The sequence below is a fragment of the Lipophrys pholis genome (genome assembly GCF_963383615.2).
Source record: "Lipophrys pholis genome assembly, chromosome: 21".
Lineage (NCBI taxonomy): Eukaryota > Metazoa > Chordata > Actinopteri > Blenniiformes > Blenniidae > Lipophrys > Lipophrys pholis.
Window position 1 is genome coordinate 7015992 of NC_137649.1, and position 15440 is coordinate 7031431.

Sequence of the window (15440 nt, forward strand, 5' to 3'; positions counted from 1 at the left end):
TGTCCACTAAATATGAGTCTGCTACGAGTTAGCTTAGCTTAGCATTCAAAAAAAGGTAGAAATGAGAAGTATAAACAACCTTTGTGGGTCTATTGAGAGGTATTAAAATCTGTTTAATTTCATGTATTGGCAACCCTGTATCTCATTTGCACGGTGTTATTTGGGGGGCTGTTTATGGTAGCAATGACTTCCTCAAGTCTCTACTAGTTGCCGAGCAACATCACGGCCATATTCGATCTCAAGTCTGTCTTTTAAACAAACGTAATTATAAGCTAAGCTATACCGACAAGCTGCTTGACATTAACTCATGAAAAGTATAAATAATCACCATACTCAGCCAAACACTGATGACAGTTTTTATAGTCATTTGTATTTATTTTCTCTATTTGAAAGACTGATTTCATGTGGATTTAAACAGATCTGAAGTCTTGAGGCTAATCAATGGTGTTTTAAATGTGTTACATTCGACTAGAATATAGTTTAAATAGAGTCAATGCGTCGTTTGTAGTTTGTCAGATGAGTCGTTTTCTTACCGATCTGACTCACATCATTCATCTTTGAGCCACAACTTGATTCATTCAGTCCTATTCCTATAGGGCCAAATACAACATAGTCGTCACAAGGCACTTTTATTGACAAAAAATCCACAATTCCACATGATCAAGGTGGAAAGGAAAAACTCCTCCTAAGAAACCTGCAGAACCAGACTCAGAGGTGGAGACTTCCTGCTGTTCTGCTGCAAGACAAACTGAATGCTGTCTTGATTTCTCTCAAGGACTGTGACTGTCACATGTTTGGTTTTTTTGAATGCCAGGCAGCAAAGAACACAAGGACCAAGAGGATGAAACGCGTATATCAAAAAATCCAGTGACTGGTGAATTATTCACTTCAAATAACTGAAAAGTATTGATGTTGACTTTCAATTCCGAAGGTCAGTCTGCGGCCATGTACTGCATGTTTTAGGTGTCCTCCTGCTTCAACAAACACAAACACACCTAATGAGTCTATCTTCACCAACCTCCTAAGAAAGTCCTAAAAGGAGCCGCAGATTGCAATTAGGTACAGAACTAACCCGAATTACCTGGATTCAAGTTGGGTTATGGAGCATGCATGTTGTTCCTATTGTTTGCAGGTCTTCTCATGATCCTTTGGTTTCCAGTTCAGAAACATGGATATCTCAGGCTAACTGGTGACTCTAGACCAGGGGTGTCAAACATAGCAACGTGCACGAGATGTTGCCATGAAAGTGAGCGACCTCGTTGCTATTAAACTAGGCTCAAAGCCACGCTGTCAGGGTGAGTTTGGAAACAGATGGTTTCATTAAAATTGGCTTTATGTTGAGATTGTAGTCATTTTCGGGAGTAATTGTTTGGTCTTTGCATAATTATAGAGATTTTCATCATGTATGCTCTGCGCCTCAACAAAGAAAAACTTTGAAGTTTAATTTTAAAGGTTATTATGGCACTATTTTATTGGTCTGGACCACTGTAGTGCTGTAAACCTGGGGGAAGTTAGAGGAGGTAACGTTCCCTGTGAATTATTCAAAACGAGGGAGAATTCGATTGTTTCCGTCCACAGGCTGTTAATTACTCTCTTCTGTAAAGCCTAATCCTTGTATGAGCTCTATTATTAGCTGAAATGGGAAAATGTTTCAAACTCTGATAATGTTTACAGCTTCTCGGCACAATTCTGCTTCAGAAAGACTTTAGAAGCAGAATAGTGATTTAAGCTTCTAACTTGGGAACTGTGACCAAGCGCACGAATCGGAGTGCTATTTAACAATTTATTAGGGTGCGCCTTTAAAATTTCACCCCAAAGAGATTATCTATTTGAGCCTTGTGTGTTGTCTCCTATAACTGTTGCTTCTGTTTCTATTAAAGCCAACTATCCACAAGCTGAGACACTGTTGCCACCAAGTGGTCTGGAAAAATAGTGTCCCAAGATTTGTGAGAGCCGTTAAGTGCAGAAATGTGGTGGATGTGAAATAGCCTGTCAGCTCAAATGACTTCTTGTGGACCAGATTTTATGGGTTTGCCGTGTAGCGTTTTGGGGGAACAGAGTGGCACGAAATAAGTACGGTGTTTTCTCAGTGTGTCAGGTGCGGTGAAACAAGAAGTCAGACAAGGTGAGAAACCCAGACTGCAGAGGTGAACTCAAGGTCAGACTCCGTTAATCCCCGGCTCTGCTGGGGCTAAAAAATAAAAAAATAAAAAAAATTGTTATCCAGACCGAGGAGAGAAACAAAGCGCCTTCTTCAGATGTCTGCTTTCAGTATCATAGTAGACAATCAAATTTATGGCTCTCATCTAATGCTCCTCTGCCATGTGACTACAAAGCCTCGACTGGCAGTATAAATCTGCCTCAATAAAAAGTAGCACCATCAAAATCAAGTTTAAAAGACCTTCAAACACATATTCACTATTAGTTTATCACCGGAGATGATGAGATTATATTCTGATGGATGATTTTCCACAGTTGGTCCGCTGTGACTAATGAAGTCACTCATCCATCTTCTATATTGAACTCGGGGTTACTTCAGGTGAAGTCAGGTTGTATCGGGATTAACACGGTCATACGTTCACTCATATGGGCAATTTTAAAGACGTATTTTTTTCCTCCTGCAGGAGGAAACTAGAGTATTTGGAGCAAAGTCACAGATACACAGGAGGAACATGCCAAACCCTCAATCACAAACCCTGGAAACAAACCAAAACCTTTAGGAAGAGTGCAAATCACTACACTTGTTGAATGGTTGTTTCATAGATTACTACACCCAGCAGCCAATTATATTTATCTTATATCATCAATGATTGAGTTTATAGTTCACTGTGCAGTTGACCTGGAATGAATTCAACCAAGTTGTAATCCTGTAATTTACACATCAATATGGTATACCTATTAATGGAGTGAATGAAATATTAGAGACACCTGTTCATGTCTTGCTGATAAATTAGAACTTCAAACATGATTGAATTAAAACCGATTGGAGGACTCTAAACAAAACTGGCAAATTTTATCTTTTTTAAATTCAGATTTTATTGCAGAGCTGTTTGTACTGAGACACATTAGATTGTATCAGTGTCTCAAATGAAGTGAGGCTAATTAACTGACTGTTTTCTTAATATAACAGTGTTTTCATAGCATATTGGGACAATATGAACAGTGTCTACTCCTCCATCACTTAAGTTAGGAGAATTTCCTCGTAAATAAAACCTGAGGGAGACAGAATACAAGAGTCAGACTCAGAGCGATATGAAAAAGTTTAAGAAAATTTTATTACAAGAGACAAAGTCACAGTACAGCCTTTGCATGATTGTCCAGGAGTTTGTCTCACTATGAAGTCAGACAGCGCCTTCCTAAAGCTGAAATTGTTTTGAGTCTACATTGAAGGACACCAAAAGTAGCACAGACGCTCCAACATTGGTGACCCAGGTCATCCTTCAACACAGACTGCAAATTACACATCATTCTTTATGAGACAAAACAAGATTTCTAGATTACACCCATAATAAGCCAGTGTTATATCCGTTTTTACACTTTTGAAACTTTTTTCCGACTGTCTACAAACTCCGTTTGGAAAAAAAGTCATAATTTTACTGTGAAATGCTCCACTGTGTCCCCTAACTTGTTGCTAACTGTGTTTATTTGTTGTTGTTTTTGTGAAGCAACTGTTTTTTCACTGAAATCAGGATGAAATCAGCCTCCTGCTGGAGTTGAAGGTATATTGGACGCCAGTGAGGAGCTGCGGGCTCATCACTGTGTGAGATGCATCCAACAGTGTTTACGGTTTTTACATTTTCATAAAACGCCCTGTCACCTTTAATAACTTAAATAATGATTTGTCAGAAAGTTGAGAAAATGTACACTTCAGAATGTGTTTCGTAGCCCTGTGCAATGAGCGGCAGCATGCAGCTTTGTCCTTTGTAGCCAGACGACAGGGAGCCTTGAGCCACCCGGTGACCCCCCCGCCAACCCTCGCTGAGGTGTTTCCATGGTTTCATCTGGATGATGGACACACCTGGGTTCAGGGTGACGGCTGAAGGTCGTAATCACTGTTCCTGTTCCGTGTTTGACGCTCACACTAATCACATCCTCAGCCTTGACAGATCATCCATCTTTCTCCTCCCATGCTGTCTCCCCGTCTTCGCTGCCGATGAAGGCTGAAAAATCACAGCTCAGCCGCAGAGACCGGCACACACTGCATCGTGCATCTGTGAACTTTGTTGTAAGGAGCGCCTCGGCTTCAGGGATCAGTTCATGCCGCACGAGTAGAGTCAAAACACAGCTGTTTTGTCAGCCTGGATCGGAAAGCGAAGCTGCGTAAACCCAAATGAAACACGAATCCCGAAAATATCATTATATTGTTTGTTGTTGTCTTGTTTGGCAGATAAAACATACAATATGAGATGGCAGGATGTCTTATAGCAGACATGTCAAAGACAGTTGAGTTCAACGGCCGCATTCAGCCCAATTTCATCTTGAGTAGGCCGGACTGGTAAAATAGTGCCATAATAAACTTTAAAATGAAACTTTAAAGGTTTTTTAATGGAAGTATACATAGTGAAACTATCTATTTTCACAAAACCAAACAATTATTACTGAAAATGACTACAATATTAACAAAAAGACCATTTTAATGAAACCTTCTAGTGCGAAATACAGTGAAATGTCCCCAAAGAAACTTCTCCTATAGCTGCTGCATTCTGCCTGTTTGTACAAACTCAACCTGACAACATGGCTTTGAGGTTAATGCTAGTTTGTTCTCTTTGATAGAAGTATCACCGATATCTCAGCTGAAGTCTCAGTATTTTGGTAAAAAAAATACGTTTTCTATGAAATCCAATTTGCTTGGTGGTTTGCTGAGCTGGATTGGAGCCTATTGCCGGCCGGTTTTAAGGCCTTCTGTTTGACACTCTTGCCCTAGAATATCATATTTTTTGTTTGTTTTGTTCAGAAGACATGTCATCCAAAATGAGATGACAGAACAGGACAAGACTTGTCTTCTCCACTTGTTGACATTCCTTATTGAATTACATTGCATGGCTGCCATGTGTCACCGGGGGTGAGCCGACAGACGCAGACGGGCTTCTGGGGAGGTGTAAAAGAAGAGATGAGATGGAAAACGCTAAACTTCTGGGTCTCTGAGAGAATTCTCCTGAGGAGGAAATACATCCTCATTGCTATATCTTGCTGTAGAATATCAAAACATTTTAAAGAATCTTTAATCAATGCAGGCTGACACTGATTAATGTTGCATATGGTAAGATGCCTTTCTAATCAGTGCTTTCAGGCTGCTGCTTCAGTATGAGACTAATGTCTCTATAAGAGTCTGAAATCATCAAATCACTGGCTCACGGTGTGAACATGTCACTGGGTTTTCTCACTCCCACTCTTTGTAATTACTTGAGCAGCAACAATATATGTCCACCGTCAGGGTCAGCCCAGTGGAAGATGACTCAGCAAGTACACTTATTGTGACATGCTCTCGGCTTTGACAGAAGTACACCAATCAGTTATGACTGCGGCCAGATGACGTGAACAGCACTGATTAGGCCAGGGGTCTGCAACCTTTGTGACCAGTTTTCAGGAGATTCTGACAACATAAATGTGTCTGGAGCAGCAAAACAAGCTGAAATATCTGAAATCAAGAAGAAAATATCTGTGCTTCGGAAGCAAAATGGGCAAATGTAAAGATTTAAGTTTGACAAGAGTCCAGGCTATGACTGAGCCAGAAGATCTCTAGAGCTGCAGGTCTTGTAGGGTGTTCCTGGTTTTCAGTGGACTGTATCTTTCAAAAGTGCCCCAAGGAAACCAGAAACTGTTATGGAGAGCGATGCTATAGCTCATGCACATGATCCTATGGAGGCCCCAGCCACGTTCAAGGACTTTAGGATCTGCTGCTAACATCGTGCTTCCCGATACCACCGCACAGTACTGTGGAGTTCGTACTTTGGCTGCTTAGGCCCGTTTTGGCAGCAAACAACAGCATGAGGTGATAGGTCATAATGTTATGGCTGGCCGGTGTATTTCCACAATATCGTCAGGGACGGAGGATTATAAAGTTTAGATTTACTTGTGTCCACTTTTTGTAAATCCTCATGGAAATATGTTGGCAAGTAGAGGTTAGATTATCATGTAATTATGAACAGGGGTAATTATTTCATGTTATAATCCAGCTGTGAACAATTCAAACTCATCCAGATAAATGGCTCAAATCTGTTCAAATATCTGCTCATTACTTTTCTTAATTATGAATGAAAATGAGTCACACAAGAGCATTCTCCAACATAATAATCACAATGTTATCATCTTCCTGGTGGGTGCAGTTCATCACAGGTGGCTAAACATGTGTCAGCATCATCACTTGCAATTAGGATTGTAATTAATTCCAAGCTTCAAGGCAGTGGTAGTTGCCACTGATCCGAGGTGTGAAACTTGATTTTTGTCAGCGGGGGGGAAAAAAAACCCGCTCAAGTGAGAGAGAACTACATGAATCAGCGGCGATGACTGACAAAATGACTGACAAAGTCTCTCACTAACACAGGGATCGCAGCTGAAGGTTGACACTGATGTCACATCAGATGGATGTGTGTGTGTGTGTGAGCAGCCACAGAGAACGTCAGCTCGTTCACGGGGGCCGGCTATAAATCAGTCTCATAGCTCATTGAGACCAAAGTGGGTCCTAGAATATGCAAAGGTCTGTCTCCACGATCCCAATAGAGAACATGTTGTTGGGGATTCTCGTTAAAATCAAACTGGGGTCTTTTCAAGTGCTAAAATATATCAAGTTAGATGTAATTTACACAATCATGATCTGTATCAAAGCACATTGTGTTGTTTTGCCTTCAATATCAAGGCTATTTTTTTTTTTTTAATGTTTTTATCCTCACTCTTTTTTTTTTTGCCGTAAGTTACTAAAAAGTCAGACATGGGACTTATTTCTGACACTTTCATGATGTAAAAAGATGATTTTCTCCAAGTAAAAGTGCATATCTTGGTCTCAGTTCATGAACGTCGAGGTGGTAGCAGGAATACAACTTTGATTTTCAGATTGGACTTCACTTGTTGTCGGTTGGAGTGGAGAGGAGCATCCATCAGGCTGTAAACTGTGGATCTCCTCTCTTCCCATTAGAGTGAATCAGCAGCGTATGAAACAATCCCATCTGCTGCACCGCCTGCTCTTTTTTTTTTTTTTCTATCTTTCTCTTTTTTTATTGTTATATGCTCCAGCCCCTTCTGATGTGGATCCATTTTGGGAGGTATTGATTTTGGAGGAGAGCGGGAGCTGCCGGTTGGCAGCCGTGAGAGGACGCAGTACCTATAAAACACACTGTGAGCACTAATCTTTGATTCCAGCATATTTCCTGATAACATGAGGCGTGTTGCCTGCATGGGGGTGCAAACGAACTACGGTATGAGATGAGTCGACATGCAGATCATCACTGTAACCTAGCAACACCACTCAAAGTTTAATTAGATGGGCGAGATAATGAACAGACTGGAGCTGGATGGTAATCTTGAGTCCTCTCGTGTTATTGTTGAAGTAATCTTACTTAAATTCCGCAAATAAAGTGAGTCAACAGCAACGGCACTCAAATACGGAGGATTTAGTTCAAATGATTTCAAGAAACTCTTTTTGGTTTAATACCAAGAGAAACAACACAACCACCACTGCAAGTAATGTTTTGTGTGTGTGAGAGAGAGCAGTGAATTACATTTTGAATGAGTGTTAAATTTCAACAGAAGGCACTCGATCTCATTAGAAAATCTTTAACTGAAATTACCCAAATGAATTTAAATTAATTCCTTGATTGATTTTATTGACTGTATCACTGATTTTCTAATTATCACTTCTTAAAGAGTATGGCGTGACTAATTATTGGAATGATCTGATTCTGCCTCATTAGCTGAGACACATGGCAAAACTTTTTCAGTCAAAATGTCTGTAGTACTCTAAAGTAACTGTTTGACTGTGTTTTACTGTGTTTTTGCATTCTTGTGACCTTTGCACAACAAATTGCCCTTCAAAGGACAAATGATAAAATTGAGGTTGAAAAGCATTACAAAGTGGATTTTGCATAATATCTCTTTAAGAGCTGCACTGGAAAGGTTCATACTAACCTGTCACATTTATTGAGCATATCATTAAATCAAAGTAGTAAACAAGATGCTGTAAGAGTTCAGTTAAGTCTGTAGTGCTTTTTTTTTTTCACTTTCGTGGCTGTCAGCAGAAATTTCAATGTTTTTGCCCAAATCTTCCAACGTAAAAACAAACAAATCACAGACAAACATTTATTGTCGCTCAATTTGGCAACATTACAGCAAATTTATCAAAAATGTTGTGCGGGTGTTCCAAGGATCCATCGACTCTCGCCCTCTCCGATCTCCTTTGATCGCCTCCATGAGATCTCTCATTCGCTTTGTATGGGAAATTCTTTTGCAGGTTTTGGGGATTTACTTGGAAACAGTTTGCCATTAACATTCTAAAATCTAATCGATTGGTCCTTGGATGATGACAAATCATCCTCGAAAATGTTATGCTATTCAGACAGTCAGTCAATGAGCCTTGGGTTCCCAATATGGCCCAGACTGGCTGGAGGGCGGTTGGATCAGTGAGTAGTCAAATGAGATGACCAAGTCAACTTGTTGAGTTGTCCACGTCTTTTTGTTTTTCATTTTCAACAGTACGCAAAGTGCAACAAAATGCACTGTAGGATTCAGGAAGCTGCGGCTTCGCTAGCAGCAGGCCAGAAAATGATGTTGAGAGGCGCCTTAAATTCCAATCTACTCAGTTGGATCAAACCGTTAAAAATGCCAGGGATGATAAAAGTAACATTAGTTTCATTAAACTAAGTTAAAATCCTCAAATACCAAACCATAACCTTAAGTTAATAAAAAAAGAGGAATATTAACAAATAAACCTGAAAACCAGACATCTAACTAATAAACGTCATACTGTTACGTCTTTAAGGTCCCCCCTGTTCTCTTGAGAGTGTTTTGTCCCCGTTATTTTTCTTAATGCAGTTACTGTATATTAAGTGGTTTGAGACTATTCCTTGTGGTGAGTGTATTTAGTTTATAAGAGTATTTTTTGTAGTTAATTGTTTCCGCTCTGCCTATAAATAGGCTGGTCTTCGCTCTCACGGAGGGACTGTCTCAGGGCACGTTTACACAAACCTGGGTTTTTACAAAAGCGGACATTTCCCCCTCTACCTTGTGTCTAAATACACGCAGACAAAAACATAATCAGATATATACATAATGAACCATCTGAGGGGGATTTCATTCAGTAGCTGACACCTTATAAAGAATCCAGCAGGTAACATCTGCTGACACAGAACTGACAAGGTTAGTATTTTTTTAACCCTATGTAACCCACTCCAAATATCCTGAGTTGAGTGAATTAATAAGCTGTTTGCTATAGCCTTCTTTGTCCAGCAGAGGGCAGGGGTGGCGCAGCAGAGTGAGCAGAGTACGCAACAGCGACACTTCCGGGTTTGACAGCGACAGTTAACACGAGAAGAAGAGAGTACAGTTTGAGTTCTCTGTAAACAAAATCAGTCGTTTTGAAAGAAGGTGGTGAGAAGTTTCCACTTGTGCATCGAGGATTCACTGATTTTGTATCTTGCTCTCCGGTGCGTTTTATTTCAGAGCGATCTATTAATGTGCCAGCTCACCTAGCTTATGCCACGTGTTCTGTTCCTATAAAGAGTCTGTATGGAAAGATGGTATTGATTTTACTCTGTACTGTTTTGATGTATGATTTCCTGGTGAAATTTCCTACTTTAAAAAACCCAATTGGAGAAGTTATTAATGGGAGATTAATTCATGTTACCCTGCTTATGCAGGTTGTTTTTTTTGTATATGATTTGAATGCGAGAAGGACAGACTGATTTCCTTGGGTGCAACGCCAATGGACGTAGAGACTGGCGGTGGATGAGCCTGAGGAGTCTCATGAGAGGAGGAGAAGGAGGTTTGCAGGAAACGGGTCACTGCTTTAGAGTGTGAAAAGTAGAAAAAGGACACTGAGCTCCAGTAGAAAGACCAGCTCCTGAGCAGGATGCAGCAGGAGCTGCAGGACCTAAAAAAAAATATGTCCCCAGTCGAGCCAGGATGAAGCTGAAATGGCCTCAAAGAGCAGTTTTTCAAAATGGCGGATGCTTTGCACCTGAAGTACATCAATGGCTAAAAACCTCCGAGCTGAAGTGAGCAAGAAGAACGAGGAAGTCACAAATTTAAACATCCTCTTGGAGACCAAGAAGGATGAACAGGAGAAAGCGGGTGGCCACTGTACGGGTGGGGGAGGCGGCCGCAGCTAAAGACGCTCTCCAAAACACCCATGAGGACAGTGGAGCATCTCGTCAGGCTGCTCACCACCATGAGGCTTAATGTGAAGGATTCCCTCAAGGAGTGGGAGGACCGCTGGGCCGATCGAGGGAAGCAGTTGGCTTCACAAATGTCAGCTCTGCATGAGGCGTATCAGGAAAAACTGGCGCTCCTCGCAAAAGAGAGGGATGAAGCAGCCACCATTTCCCAGAACGACAAGGCGGCGCTCATAGAAAAGAGCCTGGACAATCTGGCAGAGCTCACTAAGGTGGAGAACCAGAGGCACGTCATGGAGGCCGACTGGAAGAAGAAGTTTCAAGCTCTGGAACAACTGCAGAGCGAGATTAAGGTGAAGAAGGAGACTGTCCAGCAGAAAGAGGAGCAGCTGAAAACGTCCAAACAGGCAGAGGAGACCTGGACGGCCAAGGAGGAGAAATGGATGGAGAACAAGAGGACGGCCGCACTGGACATCCAGGTTCTCACCAACCGGATCATCAAGCTGAATGAGCTGAACTCCAAGACTGACTGGGACAAGGCCAAGCCGAAGAGGGCAAAGGAAAAAGCACAAAAAGAAGTGAGAGAAAGAGGAGAGAAAGGAAGGTGTGAAGGACTGAGCACAAATCTATTTCTTTTATTGGGTGTTTTTATGGCTTTTAGTTTTTTTTTAACTATTTTATGCTTGTTGATTTTATAATATGATGTAAAGTGTCTACACTTTACAAATAAAATCCATGATTATTATTTTTATTATATAGCGTAAGCAACGATACAGTGTGATTTCCGTTCAGGGAGGACTGGCGATGGGTCACTAAAATGAAAAAAAAAAACGAGAAAAAGAAAACTTGTGTTTCCAAAAGACAGCGTGTCAGGGTGCATCACGTTCGTCCACATGCAACTGAAACCCTTTGAGATCAGGGGTGTCAAACACAAGACCCATGGACAAAAACCATCCCAAGAGGCACCAATCCGGCCCATCAAATCAAGCAAATTCCCCAAAAATTAAGAGAACACATTGTTTTTAAAGCGAATTTCTAAAGAGTAGCCGACACGACACCAGACTGAGACCCGAGCTGAGGTTTTGGTGATGCTGCCATGAAATCTAGCTCACTGCTATCAAAGTAGCCTGAAAGCCAGTGTCTGCTCAGGGTGACTTTGTAAAAACATGCATAGTGCAACTGTGTTTTTTGACGTTCTACTGTATTTTGAACCAGAAAGTTTCATTAAAATTGGCTTCATGTTGAGATTGTGGTCATTTTTTTTGTAGTAATTATTTGATTTTGTGACATTTTCAACACTGCACCTCAACAAAGAGAGATTTTACAGTTTAAGTTTAAAGGTTATTATGGGACTGTTTGTCTGGTCCGGCCCACTCAGGATGAAATTGGGCTGTATGTGGCCGACGAACTAAAATGTGGTTGACATCCCTGCGTTCGATTAAACACTTGTCCCATCACTAAAAGTTTGAAATGACTTTGTTGGGGTGACCAATGACTTCCTTATCTTAAGCATACTAACTATCGTAAAAATGTTAATCTTTTCATAGCAATTACTGCAATGACGGCAAAACTATTTTGTTGTAGAAATACAATTTTTTAAAGAAAATGGCAAATGTATTACAACAAATATTAAAACATTGCTGTTTAAAAAAAACAAAAAAAAAACGGATGATTGATGTTAAAACTGTTCTGACCTGTTTCTGTATTACTCGCTCTGTGTTAACATTGACATTTTAATCATTAAAAAGTCGATTTTCCTCCTCCTTTCACTACATGGATCAGTGCATCAACACAAAGATTACTGCTTGTCAATATGCATTCAGACGTAACTGCAAGTTTCATGGAAACAAAATGGCAGCTGAGAGGATGAGCATAAACAAAAGATCAAGATCCTCTCTTTGTCAGTGATTGATGAAACCACTGGGAAATAAGAAGTTAGCTGACAGCTTGACGACCTTCACCTTACCGGCACATAAACATGAAACCTTTTAAGTGAAGTTAAACTCCCCTGAGACTATAAGATGTTTTGTGGCAAACCTCACAGCTTCAATCAGTTCAACTCCTGTAAAAGAAATCCATGAATACTAATATTCCAGAAAAGCCAGTCGGCTTGAAGTGTGACCGATTGGAGCATTTCATGCTTTTCATAGGCTTAGACTTGTGTGTTTCGGAAGGTAAAATTAATCAAGCACATAAAGTGCAAAGGCTGCATTTATGTCTGCACTTTTGGCAGAATTTGAAACGCAGAAATATTAATTGAGGCCAGAGGAGTGGCTAAAGATCCATTTCAGCGCTTCCCCCGATGATGTGAGGGAATTTAGATGAATCAGCCACGGAGAGTAGCTTTGTTATGGTGACAATATCAATCACTTTTAGGTCAAACATGGAGCTTAGTGCTGCACTTCTCTTTTCTTTTTTCACAGAGTGATTTTCTTGGTGTTATCTACACATTCATTCCTCGCTGTCACAGTAACAAATAGAATTTAAATCTTAATGATGTTTCATTGCGCATTCATTGTTCTCTCATGCAAACGGAAAACAAAGACGGACAAGCTGGTTATGGTTACTAGTAATGTGGATATTAAAAACGAATTTTCAACAACTGCAATATTAAAGATGATTTCATCTTTGGAAAAATACAAAGGTGAGTATTTATGTGCAGCTTGCAACTGCTGCACCAGTCACACTTGTAGTTTTCCACAGAGTTATTTCATTACGTCAATTTGTCTTTATTGAATTTATTATATACATTGTTAAAATAAACTGTGCTTTAGTTTTAAGCTACCCTTTATATATTTTTGGAAGAAATATATTTTAAAACAAAAACAGGGATATGTGAGAAGACAATCCTTTTTGAATCAGCATAAAAATAAAAAAGATGACTGAATGGTGTCCGGTTCTCTGTCTTAATGTATCTAAACAAACAAACCTGTAAACAGATTGTATTGGCACAAAGTGAGCATTATTGCCTTTTTCCTCTCAAGCTTTTTTTAAGCAATCATAGTTAGTTTTCTCTTGAGCACTTTGCACTAATGAAAAGGTGTCATCTTAGCCGAGCCCTGTGATGGATTGGAGGAGCACAACCTCAGGAGAGATCGCTGGCACGACTCCACGTTTGCTGCTGCCGGTATAAAAAGGTACGAGGGTCCTTCCTGCCAGAAAAAAAAAAAAAAGCCCGGGGATGTGATTGATGCCACTGAAACACAACCTCCAGGCAAAAGCTCAATCTGGATAAGCTGCTCTTTGTGCTGCTGGCAGCGCCAGTGTCAACAATTTACAGGTGGCAGCAAGTCAAGTGGACGTGGTGATATCTCAGTGTCACTCGGCGTCTCTTCACATTCTGACATTCTGAGCGTTTAAAAAAAAAAAAAGCACGAGTGACTATATTTAGGACTCGAGAAGTATATCTCCAATCATTATTGTTCTTTGACAGTTGATTGCAAAGCCAGCGATCCTTTGTGATGGAGGGCTGTTTTTGTCAATGCAGAAGTCCCAAGCACCCTAATTAGTTTTCCACTGCTGTGAGTCACCGGCTCTCTCACTCAAGTCCCCGGGAAAGTTTGGATTTGGCTGCTTTGCTGCTGCACACTGGCTCATTCACTCCTCTGCAAACGGGAGCTTGCCAGAAATAAGTTCGCTTCTCGTCGGGCAAAGAACTTTGCAAATCAGTGGAGAGTACATACTATTTGCTATCAACCTTGACCAGCTGCTGAAATCTGGCATTTGGCTTTAACATTGAAAGACTGAAAAAGGACTTCTTACGAGCTTTTCATAGTGAAAGTGCCAGTGAATTTTCAAGGAAAATGTGTCTTGATCTTTGGCCTTTTTCATATGTCGGAGCAAAAAATAAATAAATAAAAAATCACATGAGGATAATCCACTTTTGGCTCACTTGAGTGCAAGTTGATGTTTTGAGCCATGGCTTTGGCCGATTATTACAAACGGGGTATATATATATATATATATCAAGTGAAAGTTAAATGGTGTCAGAACAAAATTTCATCTCTGCACTGAGGGTGTTGTAATTGTTTCCACTGGCCTTACTCATATAGTTTTTAAAAATGGCAGACAACACACTTTTTCACTTTCTATTAAAATGCTGCGAAGTAGCTGGATGCTTGTTATTTATCAAGTAATGTTGTCTGCACTAGTCTGTAACAACTTTTGGATTACCATACACCCTTGAGGATCCTCCAGGAAGAGAATACTTTGTGAAAAATGCTCACGAAATCACTACAACCCTCTAACCATGTTTCACAGTTCTTCATCACAGAGGAAAATGTACACTGTGAAAGTGACACATCTAGATTTGAAGCAACTTGCTCTCTAAATTCCTCTGCAAAGTCTCAAACTTGCTGTCCATTCAGTCCTCCACTACTAAAGCAGGACACAGTAAGAAGTGTGACTTTACTTATTAATATGATTTAGCAGCAGACTTCTTTTGTTTGCAGGTGAATCCGCCAAGAGCTCCATGACTAAACCGTGATTCAAGCCAGTGTGCCGTTTGGCAGCGTGCCACATTAATCGCCAGCGTAATGGGAAGACAGGCCTATTGACCAGTTGTTCAATAGGACAGAAGGCCAGCACATACAAATCAAAGCTCTCCAGCCTCATATTGACCGGACTGTCCAGAGGAGGTGAGATTCATAGGCTGGGTGACGGTGAAATGTGACAGGTGCTATGGCTGTTCCCCGTGAAGTCAGAGGGGTTTGATTTTGCTCAGCACCTCGTCGGACTTCAAATCAGAACAACTCGATATGTATTGAGAGACTAATTTGAAGTGAAACCATTTTGCTTATTACCAAAAGTGAAGCGGAATGAACTGGCTCCAAAGAAACTGGTCTCCTTTCTAGTTCAACGCTCTGCAGCACGTGTATCTACAGCATTACATGCAGCTAATGAGATCTTTTCATGAGTTGAGGGCCATTGTGCTGAATATGTCCTTTCACTCGACATTAGTGTCCTGCAGGGATGCACTTTGTCAACTAATTGACTGTATTCTGAAAAGGAAAACACTTTGTTGAATTAGTCACACTTTATGGTTAAACATTTGAAACATTGGGCCTAACAGTGGTGAGTATTTTGTGCTTTAAGAACCCTTTGAAGGCTTTAATCACA